We start from the raw sequence: 14,192 nt of genomic DNA on the forward strand, positions 1-14,192 counted from the left end.
ATGCCCTTAGCGTGTCACTTGCCACTTCGTCTGCTACCAGATGCCATCAGGTGCCCCCAGCGGAGTCCCTCCTTACATCAGGTGCCCCCAGCAGAGTCCCTCCTTACATCAGGTGCCCCAGCAGAGTCCCTCCTTACATCAGGTGCCCCCAGCAGAGTCCCTCCTTACATCAGGTGCCCCAGCAGAGTCCCTCCTTACATCAGGTGCCCCCAGCAGAGTCCCTCCTTACATCAGGTGCCCCCAGCAGAGTTTCCCCTTACATCAGGTGCCCCCAGCAGAGTCCCTCCTTACATCAGGTGCCCCCAGCAGAGTCCCTCCTTACATCAAGTGCCCCCAGCAGAGTCCCTCCTTACATCAGGTGCCCCCAGCAGAGTCCCTCCTTACATCAAGTGCCCCCAGCAGAGTCCCTCCTTACATCAGGTGCCCCCAGCAGAACCCAGGAGTTATGCTGGACTGGTGGAGCAAGGCACAGTCTCAGCAGTGTCTCTCCTAAATGCTACATTCGGAAGGCCAAGGTGTGCAGTAACATGGGACAGGACAGTTCACAGAGGACCTCTGTATATTTCACAGCTGCACACAGTGTATAACTCATCTCTAAGCTGGGGTTCCGCCTTATTTGTTGGCTTTACATGAATGCGGCCTCCTCCTGGACTGGGGCATTGGTAGGAGCGTACATGCGGTAGGTACCCCCCATGTGCAGGGTGAGTAGGCCCAGACCCACAAATGTAACCTATCAGTTTCCTAAATCAGCTGCAAGTTTACTGTGTAATCTACCTACTCATTTAGCAAGAACATTGGACATTACATTGCTGGATCATTGTCCAATCAGCAGACAATGGCACAGATATCTGCAAAGCTGAAACATAAAATAGTGGTGTTACCTGCCTACCTATTTCCAAATCAAAGAGGTGATTCCCAATATTTACTGAACTTAAGTACAACAGTTTGGTAGATAAACTAGTCTAAATATATATATCAAAACTGCAAATGTTATTTTTCTGAGGTTCCCTTTAAAATTAGTATTTTAAGAGGAATGCATAACTAATGTTATCAGTTATACTTCAATTATACCTTACCATCAAATAACACACACTCCCAGCCAAAAAGTTTTTTTTAACATGCTGGGGATCATGAGCCCCAGATTACCAAATGCCCTGTGTAGGAATATACAGTAATGTACTGTACTATAAAACCATGATCTTTTATGTAATATTATACATATCGTTTGTATTTCTAAAACTCTTTACAGATGTTTGTTTATATTTTTCCTTATATCTTTTATCGCCCTGCTGTAGGGTTACCATGCTGTATGTGCATATCTGTGGCAAGCTTTGACGTCTGCACTTTCAACTTATGCTATATTTGAAAGGCAATAGAAACCTATTGGAGTCCACCAACCATTTGCAGCACCTTCCTAGATAGGTGCTGGGATTAGATAGATATAGTGTTTACTTACTGTGTTTTGTGGACAGGAGAAAAAGGTGACACTTGGAAGTTGGAAGGAGGCAACCAGCTTTCCCTGGACATTTTGTGAGTACAGACTGCTGAGAGATCTTAGAGACTTTTAGGCTACAGCCACCCCTCCTGTGCTAGAGAGTCAGCTGTGTGTTTGTTCAACCATCATCGGCTGGTGTCCTGAAGAGCTTAGTTTATCTAATTTCTTGTGAAGGGACTATGCTCTTAGTGCTCTAAAGAAAAAAGTCTGCTTTTAAAGTGGTTGTAAACCCCCCCCCCCCCCAAAAAAAACCCCGCAAGACAATGGCATAATGTTATGCATACTAGCTCATTATGAATTACTTACCTTAGATCGAAGCCCCCGCAGCGGTCCTCGCACACCGCTCCAGCTGGCGACATCTCTACCAGAGTTAACATAGAAAAGCCACCTGGTACCAAAAGGTACGGTGAGGAACCCCTTAGGGTCGTTAATAGACAGATCATGCCATTAGTAAAAAAGTATACATTTTATTACACAAATTCACCATATACAAACAATACATACAATGCATAAAAACCATATCTGTTACCCTAATTGATACAGTTGTATGGAAGAATCACCATCCTGGTGCAGAGGATTGGCGAGGATCAATACAGTGTTAATAACACCTTACAAGTTTATGGACACATGGTCCTTCTTCAGAGGTTTTATGTTATTGAATCAAATGGGTATAGGTTTCTACAAAGAAAAAAGGAGTATATAAATATACCGTATATAAATACATACTGGTGCAAGGTAATAATCTTAATAACTGTTCAGATAAATAACAAACCATACAGCACACAGCATAACATGTGGTCAGATACATGAATTAGCTTACTTACATAGCAAACCATTAACATGAACCGATTGACTGAAGGGATGATGCTCGGTCAGGAAACTCAATTGGTTAGTTGGCCATGCACCATCCAAAACCACCAGACGAACAGGTCATATAGAGGAACCGGGGCTTACTTCACTGCAAGGACTCAGATATGGTGATCACCCCCATAAATGCCCCCATCCAAACTCTGGAACCAATGTTGACCTAAATTGCTACAAAAAATATATATATATATATATATATATATATATATATATATATATATATATATATATATATACAGTCAGGTCCATAAATATTGGGACATCGACACAATTCTAATCTTTTTGGCGCTATACACCACCACAATGGATTTGAAATGAAAAGAACAAGATGTGTTTTAACTGCAGACTTCCAGCTATAATTTGAGGGTATTTACATCCAAATCAGGTGAACGGTGTAGGAATTACAACAGTTTGTATATGTGCCTCCCACTTTTTAAGGGACCAAAAGTAATGGGACAATTGGCTGCTCAGCTGTTCCATGGCCAGGTGTGTGTTATTCTCTCATTATCCCATTTACAAGGAGCAGATAAAAGGTCCAGAGTTCATTTCAAGTTTGTTATTTGCATTTGGAATCTGTTGCTGTCAACTCTCAATATGAGATCCAAAGAGCTGTCACTATCAGTGAAGCAAGCCATCATTAGGCTGAAAAAACAAAACAAACCCATCAGAGAGATAGCAAAAACATTAGGTGTGGCCAAATCAACTGTTTGGAACATCCTTAAAAAGAAAAAATGCTCCGGTGAGCTCAGGAACACCAAAAGATCCGGAAGACCACGGAAAACAACTGTGGTGGATGACCGAAGAATTCTTTCCCTGGTGAAGAAAACACCCTTCACAACAGTTGGCCAGATCAAGAACACTCTCCAGGAGGTAGGTGTATGTGTGTCAAAGTCAACAATCAAGAGAAGACTTCACCAGAGTGAATACAGAGGGTTCACCCCAAGATGTAAACCATTGGTGAGCCTCAAAAACAGGAAGGCCAGATTAGAGTTTGCCAAACAACATCTAAAAAAGCCTTCACAGTTGTGGAACAACATCCTATGGACAAATGAGACCCAGATCAACTTGTACCAGAGTGATGGGAAGAGAAGAGTATGGAGAAGGAAAGGAACTGCTCATGATCCAAAGCATACCACCTCATCAGTGAAGCATGGTGGTGGTAGAGTCATGGCGTGGGCATGTATGGCTGCCAATGGAACTGGTTCTCTTGTATTTATTGATGATGTGACTGCTGACAAAAGCAGCAGGATGAATTCTGAAGTGTATTGGGCAATATTATCTGCTCATATTCAGCAAAATGCTTCAGAACTTATTGGACAGCGCTTCACAGTGCAGATGGACAATGACCCAAAGCATACTGCGAAAGCAACCAAAACGTTTTTTAGGAGAAAGAAGTGGAAGGTTATGCAATGGCCAAGTTAATCACCTGATCTGAATCTGATTGAGCATGCATTTCACTTGCTGAAGACAAAACTGAAGGGAAAATGCCCCAAGAACAAGCAGGGACTGAAGACAGTTGCAGTAGAGGCCTGGCAGAGCATCACCAGGGATGAAACCCAGCATCTGGTGATGTCTATGCGTTCCAGACTTCAGGCTGTAATTGACTGCAAGGGATTTGCAACCAAGTATTAAAAAGTGAAAGTTTGATGGATGATTGTTAATCTGTCCCATTACTTTTGGTCCCTTAAAAAGTGGGAGGCACATATACAAACTGTTGTAATTCCTACACCATTCACCTGATTTGGATGTAAATACCCTCAAATTAAAGCTGAAAGTCTGCAGTTAAAGCACATCTTGTTTGTTTCATTTCAAATCCATTGTGGTGGTGTATAGAGCCAAAAGGACTAGAATTGTGTCGATGTCCCAATATTTATGGACCTGACTGTATATATATATATTTATATATACACAGTGGGGACAGAAAGTATTCAGACCCCCTTAAATTTTTCACTCTTTGTTATATTGCAGCCATTTGCTTAAATCATTTAAGTTATTTTTTTTTCCTCATTAATGTACACACAGCACTCCATATTGACAGAAAAACACAGAATTGTTGACATTTTTGCAGATTTATTAAAAAAGAAAAACTGAAATATCATATGGTCCTAAGTATTCAGACCCTTTGCTGTGACACGTATATATTTAACTCAGGTGCTGTCCATTTCCTCTGATCATCCTTGATTCTACACCTTGGTTCTACACCTTCATTTGAGTCCAGCTGTCTTTGATTATACTGATTGTACTTGATTAGGAAAGCCACACACCTGTCTATATAAGACCTTACAGCTCGCAGTGCATGTCAGAGCAAATGAGAATCATGAGGTCAAAGGAACTGCCTAAAGAGCTCAGTGACAGAATTGTGGCAAGGCACAGATCTGGCCAAGGTTACAACAAAATTTCTACTGCACTTAAGGTTCCTAAGAGCACAGTGGCCTCCATATTCCTTAAATGGAAGACATTTGGGATGACCAGAACCCTTCCTAGAGCTGGCCGTCTGGCCAAACTGAGCTATCGGGGGAGAAGAACCTTGGTGAGAGAGGTAAAGAAGAACCCAAAGATCACTGTGACTGAGCTCCAGAGATGCAGTCGGGAGATGGGAGAAAGTTGTAGAAAGTCAACCATCAATGCAGCCCTCCACCAGTCGGGGCTTTATGGCAGAGTGGCCCGACGGAAGCCTCTCCTCAATGCAAGACACATGAAAGCCTGCATGGAGTTTGCTAAAAAAACACCTGAAGGATTCCAAGATGGTGAGAAATAAGATTCTGATGAGACCAAGATAGAACTTTTTGGCCTTAATTCTAAGTGGTATGTGTGGAGAAAACCAGGCACTGCTCATCACCTGTCCAATACAGTCCCAACAGTGAAGCATGGTGGTGGCAGCATCATGCTGTGGGGGTGTTTTTCAGCTGCAGGGACAGGACAACTGGTTGCAATTGGGGGAAAGATGAATGCGGCCAAGTACAAGGATATCCTGGATGAAAACCTTCTCCAGAGTGCTCAGGACCTCAGACTGGGCCGACAAGACAATGACCCTAAGCACACAGCTAAAATAAGGAAGGAGTGGCTTCACAACAACTCCGTGACTGTTCTTGAATGGCCCAGCCAGAGCCCTGACTTAAACACTTAAACCCAATTGAGCATCTCTGGAGAGACCTAAAAATGGCTGCCCACCAACGTTCACCATCCAACCTGACAGAACTGGAGAGGATCTGCAAAGAGGAATGGCAGAAGATCCCCAAATCCAGGTGTGAAAACTTGTTGCATCTTTCCCAAAAAGACTCATGGCTGTATTAGATCAAAAGGGTGCTTCTACTAAATACTGACCAAAGGGTCTGAATACTTAGGACCATGTGATATTTCAGTTTTTCTTTTTTAATAAATCTGCAAAAATGTCAACAATTCTGTGTTTTTCTGTCAATATGGGGTGCTGTGTGTACATTGAGGAAAAAAAAATAAACTTAAATGATTTTAGCAAATGGCTGCAATATAAAAAAAAGAGTGAAAAATTTAAGGGAGTCTGAATGCTTTCCGTCCCCACTGTATATATGTATATATATATGTATATATATATATATATATATATATATATATATATATATATATATATATTATATAGAAACATCCTACAAAAACAGTGGCACTTGCTTCATACGGATACCACCTTGGCACCATTACTGGGGGAACATCCTCTAATTACATTTAGACAGGCCCCATCACTCCATGATAAATTAGTGCATAGTGAACTCACCACTAAACAAAACATACATAAATACTGTGGTACCATTCCATGTGGCCATTGTGGGTATTGTAAATATATGGATACGTGGAGAGACATCACTTTACCAAATGGGGAAAATTTTAAACCCAGACAATATATTAACTGCTGCACCGCCGGTATATTTACTCACCTGCGAGTGCGGCAGTTTCTATGTTGGTAAGACGAAGCTTGAGTTTTGGCAGCATATTTACAGACACATAGTGAGTATTCAGAAACAAGATCTGGCTTTACTCTTGGGTAGGCACAGTGCTGCCATACACGATGAAAGATGCCCGTCAATTAAATTCTTAGCACTCGACCACATTGGTCCTACTTCTCGGGGAGGGGACTACAATAATTTATTGTTGCAGACTGAACTTAGAAGGATTTTCCATCTGAAGGCCACAGTGGCCCCTGGATTGAATGAAGTCTTTAACTTTAGGAAGAAAAAAGAATTGCGCTGAATAAGTGAAAAATGTTACATGAATTAAGCAGTGACAAAATTAAAAAAAAACACAATTAATGCACAGAATAAATGTGAATGAAAATAAATAAACCCTCGTGAAAGCTGCTTATAGTCCAAAAAATAAAGCTTAAACTGCAGTGAAAGAGGTGGCCCTAAACCACCAATATAAAAATGAAAATAAAAGTCCAAGTGATTGACAAATATTCATCTGTGAAAAACGGGAAGGAATCCACCACCAAGAGCAGAAGGGGTCACTCCTTACCGAAAGGCCACGATCCCCCACTACAGAGGATCATAGCTCGCAGATACACATTAGCACTGGCAACAGGAACCCACATCAGCATCCACTAGGGGTCGTCACAATGTCAGCAGTAAACTCGTGGAAGGGGCGTACCATAAAACGAAAATGGAACTCACATAGCGTAAAACCATAAAAAACTTTATTCCAAAACTCGTAAAATGAACAGTATTTCCAGAAAAAAGAGCCTTAAGTCCGGTCCGTTGGCCGTGTGGACTCGGACAAACCCGTCCTACTGGAATGGAGCACAGATTGGAGGTGACGTCAGCATGCCGTCTAGCTCCGCCCTCTCAATTAGGGAGAGGTTCCCACTATTCTCCCAGGAGGGGCATTCCCCCACTATCCTTGGATTTACTCATCTCCGTTTCTAGAGTCGATCAGTTCTCCGAAGGGCGTCATACACTCCACACTCCCGCCACAGCACCTCTCAGCCAATAAGGGAAATCAGCCACTTTGAGGCGTGGGGACGCGCGCACGCGGAAGCCAAGAAGAAGGTGTCACTCCCAATTTTTTGTTTTGCTCCCAGAGTTACTTTCTGGTATTGTGGGCTCCAGCACTGTGTTTGGCGGGCCGCATTGGAATCGCTGGTAACTGTATACTAGCTGAAGCAACGGCACCGACGTGCCATTGATTCAGGGCGCATGTGCCGATGACATCGGCACATGCTGATACAGGGGATATCTCCTAAACCGTGCAGGTTTAGGAGATATCCGGGGTAGCTACAGGTAAGCCTTATTTTAGGCTTACCTGTAGTCAAAAGTGGTTGTAAAGAGTTTACAACCACTTTACTGCAGCCATTACAAGCCAATTCCACAATATGTTATATGCAAGTACTTCTGCTTCAGCTTCCTAGAAAAGAGTTCACTGTCCTCAACTTGTACATAGTTTCTGTTTTTGGGAGTATCCCTCTCAATACCCTCAACCTCTATCCAAGTTCTCAAAAAAAAAAAAAACACAATTATTAGACTGGTTATTGAGGTAAAGTGTGGCTGAGATTGTGTGCCTGGCTGCAAGGCAATCCACTGGGGAAGAACCTGAGCACAATTCCAGCGGCTCCTACAGGAGTAAATGCTACACATTCATACAATGACATATGCAAAGAACCATAATACTCACCAGAGTAAATGCAGGACTTTTTCCCTGCTACAGTCTGGCAGACCCATAGGGGTTTATTGACTGAAGGCAAATAGGCTGCTCAGTTTGCAAGGGAACCTTAGCTTAGTGAATGAGGTGAAACTCTGCTGACTTCCCTCATCTAATCACATGCAAGCTAAAATACTTTATTTTTTTCCTTGCACATGATTGGGTATTCTTTGTAAAGTGAAATGTTACTTCATTCATGAAGCTAAGGGAACATTTATTTTGTTCAAGTAGTTTATTAACCACCTCTGGACTGCCACACGTACATTTACTGCAACAAAATCACTGATGATGAAACAAATGATTTATGGCCTGCACCGGCTGATCGGTTCTGACGAATGGCAGAATGTCCTGTGCCTGTGTAATGTACACAGGCACAGGAAATGATGTAATCTCCTCTCCTGGAGTCCTTTTTGGTTCCAGTTTGAGAGGAGATAGCATCAGACCGTGAGGTGAGTAAAGAACTACACTGACACCAGTACACACAGTTAGGCACATTAACCCCTTGATCACCCCCCCACCCCCCAGTTCACCCTTTCACTCCCTGTCACAGTGTCACTAAGTACAGTGTACAGATTTTTTACTGATCACAGTATTACTGTCACTTGTGACGCCAGTTAGCGTCAGTCCCAGATAGGTTCAGGCAGGGCCAGATTAAGAGCATCATGGGCCTGGGGCTGAGGATTTCAGTGGGCCTTTTTATGGAAATTTTCAGCTTTCAGCCCTGTCACACTTTGAATGACAATTGCACGGTCATACAACACTGTACTCATATGACATTTTTGTCATTTTTAATGTCAATTAAGAGCACTAAGTGTAATTTCTGCTTTATTCTTCTGCTGTCAACATGAATCACTTCTGACAAGTTTTCCTGACACCAAGAAAAAAATGGTGACGGAAGTGATTCAGAAGTGATTCATGTTGACAGCAGAGGAATAAAGCAGCAGGCAGAAATGACACTAAGAGCCGGTTCACACGGGGGCGACTTGTCAGGCGACCTAGCCGCCTGACAAGTCGCCTCCCGTTCTGTATAATGGAACCGTTCTAATCGGAGCGACGCAAGTTGCTCCGACTTAGAAGAAAGGTTCCTGTACTACTTTGGGGGCGACTTGCATAGACTTCTATACAGAAGTCGTCTTGCAAGTCGCCGTGGCAGTCGTGTGCAGGTCGCCTTAGTGAGGCGACCTGCAAGTCGTGCCGCTTCTAGTGTGAACCGGCTCTTAGTGCTGACCACAGACCAGAGATACAATGTATCAAGAATAAAAAGACACCAACAAGGGACCACCTGCAGCAATGGTGGAACTACCAGAGCCATAAAGGTTGCTCTTGCGACTGGGCCCTGGCAGTCTGCCCACTGTGGAGGGACCCCAAGATGGCAGAGTTCAGTTCACACTGCTGCAACCCAAAGTCATGGGACTTTCTTGCAACTTTTATGGTTTAACATTGCAGTCTGCGGCACTCAAATCGCACCAAAATCCCATAAAATTACTGGAATTACTGTCCCCGCGCCTTGAGTCACATTGATTAAGACTGCACCCACTGAAATGAAAGTGTTTTGATTCTTGTCATTTTTTTTACACAAATAGACCTTTTTTTGGTGATATTTAAACACCACTGGGTTTTTTTATTTTTGCTAAACATAAAAAAAAGACAGACATATAAAAAAAAAAAATGTTTTTCTTAGTTTGTTATAATATTTTGCCATAAGTAATTTTTCTTCTTCACTGATGTGCACTGATGATGCAGCACTGATGGGCACCGATGAGGCAGCACTGATGGGCATTGATAAGGTGGCGCTGATGAGGCTGCACTGATGATCTGCACTGATATGCAGAACTGATGGGCTATGATGAGCTGCACTAATGAGCACTGATGAGCTGCACTAATGAGCACTGATGGGCTCTGATAGGCGGCACTGACAGGCAGCACTTATGGGCACTGATAAGGTGGCACTGATGAGGCAGCACTATTATGCGGCACTGATGGGCACTTATAGGCAGCATTGATGGGTGGCACTGACACTGATAGATGGCACTGATGATCTGCACTGATAGGCAGCACTGATGGTCAATGATAGGTGGCACTGATGAGCTGCACTAATGGACACTGATGAACTGCACTAATGGGCACTGATGGGCAGCACTGATAGGCAGCACTTATGGGCACTGACAAAGTGGCACTGATAGGTGGCGCTGATGAGCTGCACTGTTAGGCAGCACTGATAGGTGGTACTGGCACTGATGAGCTGCACTAATGGGCATTGATAGGTGGCACTGATGAGCTACACTGATAGGAGGCACTGATAAGCGCACTAATGGGCACTGATGAGCTGCACTAATGTGCACTGATAGGTGGCACTGATGAGATGCACTGATAGGTGGCACTGGCATTGATTGGATGGCACTGATGAGCTGCACTAATGGGCACTGATAGGTGGCACTGATGAGCTGCACTGATAGGTGACACTGGCATTGATTGGATGGCACTGATGAGCTGCACTGATAGGTGGCACTGACGAGATGCACTAAATGGGCACTGATGGGCTGCCTGCACAATCACTGATGTGATGAGCTCATATAGCCCCCCCCCAAAAAAAAAATTTAAGTTAACCACTTCACTTCAGCCAGTACACACATTACTAGTATACACCTGCACACTGCTGCACAATTTCACGAATAGAACTTATCTTTCTGAGTCTGCCATTGACTTCCCCAGCTGGCCAGCCCAGCGCCCATGGCTTACTTGAACTTAGTTGTTCTGGGCAGAATGCTGAATGCAGATCCTCCTTCTCCTGGCTCGCAGTACCGCCTGCACACAGCACTCCAGTCCTCTCCCAATCAAGCTTCCCGGGACGCCGGGGAAGGCCTCCGGATGACGTCACGCCGGCCGGGATGTCAAGCTCTGCCTACAGTGTGCGAGCACGTTCAGTCTCGGCAGCACACTGGTACCACCCGCACTGCAACATTTGCTCTCTGCTTCGCCGCATTGCCGCAATTACATTTGAGCTGACTGACGCATATATGTGGGCCTACCTGTCAAGGTATATAGCGGCCGACGGCCGGGCCGTGGTGATTGTATGTATCTAGAGTGCTTGGGCCTATATTATGATGGGGGCCTGGAGCTGCAGCTCCAAAAGCCCCTACTTATCCGGCCCTGGGTTCAGGGTACCCGTCCTATATTCCCTAATAAAGTTTTAACCCCCTGATCACCCCCAGCTAACCCTTTCACTCCCTGTCACAGTGTCATTAGTGCAGTGTACAGATCTTTTTTTTGATCACTGTATTAGTGTCACGTGTCACGCTAGTTAGCATCAGTGTCAGTTAGTGTCAGTCCTATATAGCGTCAGGGTCCCACCACATATTCCCTAATAAAGTTTTAACCCCCTGATCGTTCCCCAGTTAACTCTTTCACTCCCTGTCACAGTGTCATTAGTACAGCGTACAGATCTTTTTTTCTGATCACTGTATTAGTGTCACGGGTGACGCCAGTTAGTATCAGAATCAGTTAGCGTCAATCCCAGACAGCGTCAGATTTTAACCCTTTTATTGCCAGTAACATTAACACACACACACGTTACTGGTATAATGTCTGAACAGATCAATATCTTTGATCTGATCAGAACTATACTAGCGTCCCCAATAGTATAGTGTTCCCAAAAATGTGGCGTTAGCAGGATCAGCCCCTCCACCCTCCCCAAACGAGTGCAGTATCAGTAGATCACTGTCACTTCCTATACACAGTACACAAAACCGCAGCATTAGCAGAGTCAGGCCTGATCTCTGCTAGCACTAGCAGTTACATTTTTTTGTAGCAGTTCAAACAGTCCTAGACAACCAGGTGCTTTTTTTACCTGTGAGTAATTTATATTCTAATCAATTTATCATAGCATACCCAAATTTGACCTTTGCCAGACAATTTGCATCAAAACCTATCCAGAATTTAAGACCTTTCTGGTCCACTGACCCAATTCATCATATGTCCGTGTTCTCTGCTGCCACGGCCGGGGCTAGATATGAAGAAATATTGCGGTTTATGCACTTCAACGACAATGAACTCTGTCGTCCTCAGGGTGACCCTGGATATGATCGGCTCCACAAAGTTCGGCCCCTTGTAAAACACTTCAACCAAAAATTTGCAGCCTTGTATATTCCCGAACAAGATGTCTGTGTTGATGAGTCCCTGATTACGTTTTCTGGCTGCCTTGTTTTCAGCCAGTTTCTCCCCAGCAAGCGTGCCAGATATGGGGTCAAAATGTATAAGCTCTGTGACAGGGTAACAGGCTAAACATTTAGCTTCCTGGTTTATGAGGTAAAAGATAGCAGACTGCCCAGGCTACATAGGGAGCAGCTGCAAGATTGTTTGAGACTTGGTGTCACCCTTATTCGTAAAGGGGAACCATTTATATGTGGACAATTTTTATACAAGCGTGCCAATTTTTAGACACCTCTTTCAATTTTCAATTGGCTCTTTTCAACACTTATGTACTATACAATGCATCAGGAACAAGTGGATCCTTCCTAAAATTCCAGGAATAGATCATCACAGCCCTTTTGTAGCCAGAAGGTGCTGTGGTCCAACTTCCCAATCCAGTCCTCCTCCCTGGTACCCTTACCCAAAGAGCACCCCAAAAAAGATTTTGTGTCTGTAGCAAGCGCTACCCACTATTTTTGTCCCTTCAGTCCTGGTGAACCTGGTCTCTGCATCAGGGACTGTTTCCGTGGCTACCACACACTAGTGGATTATTAGTATAGGGTACAGCACAGCACAGTCTAGGGCACATATTCACACAGGGTCTCGAAAAATGGTAGATGGCCAACAAATTTTTAGAGATCCTAACCTGGAACGTTTATATTTACAATAAAAGTGTAAAAAAAGAATAAAAAGAAAAAAAGCCAAAAATAGTTTTTTTTTTTTTGTTCTGTTTTACTGTATTTTATGCTATACTGTAATGTTTTATTGGTACTGTGTTAGCAATAGGGTTTGCTCTCACACTACTTAAATCAGCGAATCCAGCGCTGTAGGAGACGATTCTACCAGTTTAAAAAAAGATCATATATGGCGAAGCATAGGGGCTAGGGTGGACAGAGGGAGGATTGCCCCTTTGCTTCGCCATATATTTTTTACTCTTTCTGACACAGATTGCAATAAAAAAAAGTTGTTTTATTGATAATAGTTGTTTGCTTTGCAGGTACGCCATTCAGATGCAGCATTGATTTGTTTATTTTGACAGCAACAGGGTTTGCTCTCACAATATGTAAATCAGTGACTCCAGTGCTATAGGAGGTGATTTTAATACCGCAGTTAAAAAAAGCATATATGCTAATCCATAGGGGTTGGGGTGGACAGAGGTCAGTTCGCCCCTATGCTTTGGCATATTTTTTTTTTCACTTTTCTTGGCAGAGATTTCTTCAACCACATCGATTGATGTGAATTAAGGAATCTGCTAGGTACTTTTTTTTTTCGTTCAGCCCATGGACTGAACGAAAAAAAGAACAGTGCATGTATGGCTGTCATTGGTGGGCATACCACACGCTTTTTTGATTTCACATAGACCAATGTGAATGGAGGAATCCACTGGCTGCATGAAAAAAAAGAACATTACAATATAAGCCCAACAAGGAACAGCAACGTACTGGTATGTTGCTGGACATTGAGTGGTTATACAGGAATGATGCCTGCATGTTTAGGCATCATCTTGGTATAGTTTTTTTTTAACCCGGCAGACGGGTTTCACGTAAAAGTAATCCTAGCAGCTAATTAGTCGCTAGACTGCTTAGACAAGCAGTAGGAGGGGACGTCCCCCCCCCTTCTGCCTCCTTCCATGGTTTTCTCGGGCTCTCCTGTCCCACTGGGGAACCCGAGAATGTAGCCAGTGGTTCTGCCAGCTAATTCTAGAGCTGATCGTAGACCAGGATGGCTCCAATTATTTCTATGACTTAAAGTGGAGTTCCACCCCAAAAAAAAAAAATCAGTAATGTGCTTAAAAAAAAATAAAAAAAAAATACATTTGGAATACATTTTTTTTTTACCTCTAAATGCCTGTTGCTAGGGGTCCCTCGTAGTCTGCCTCCTTTAGTGCCTGGGCCCCTGACGTCACGTCCCTCGCCTCACCCCCTCCCTCTTGTCAATCATCTGGGACACGTGACTGGTCCCAAATTATTGCGGGGCC

The 14,192-nt window shown here is 43.6% G+C and overlaps 1 long non-coding RNA gene across 1 annotated transcript in view; it reads left to right on the forward strand.

The window, feature by feature from the left end:
• Nucleotides 1-8,422: 8,422 nt before the first annotated feature.
• The window catches only part of LOC141134564 (uncharacterized), a 41,519-nt gene continuing 35,749 nt past the window's right edge, over nucleotides 8,423-14,192 (forward strand). The window contains exon 1 of the long non-coding RNA XR_012243205.1: nucleotides 8,423-8,475. This is a non-coding gene — a long non-coding RNA (uncharacterized lncRNA). The remainder of the gene's footprint in view (nucleotides 8,476-14,192) is intronic.

The sequence above is a fragment of the Aquarana catesbeiana genome, linkage group LG03, assembly GCF_042186555.1.
Source record: "Aquarana catesbeiana isolate 2022-GZ linkage group LG03, ASM4218655v1, whole genome shotgun sequence".
NCBI classification, from domain to species: domain Eukaryota; kingdom Metazoa; phylum Chordata; class Amphibia; order Anura; family Ranidae; genus Aquarana; species Aquarana catesbeiana.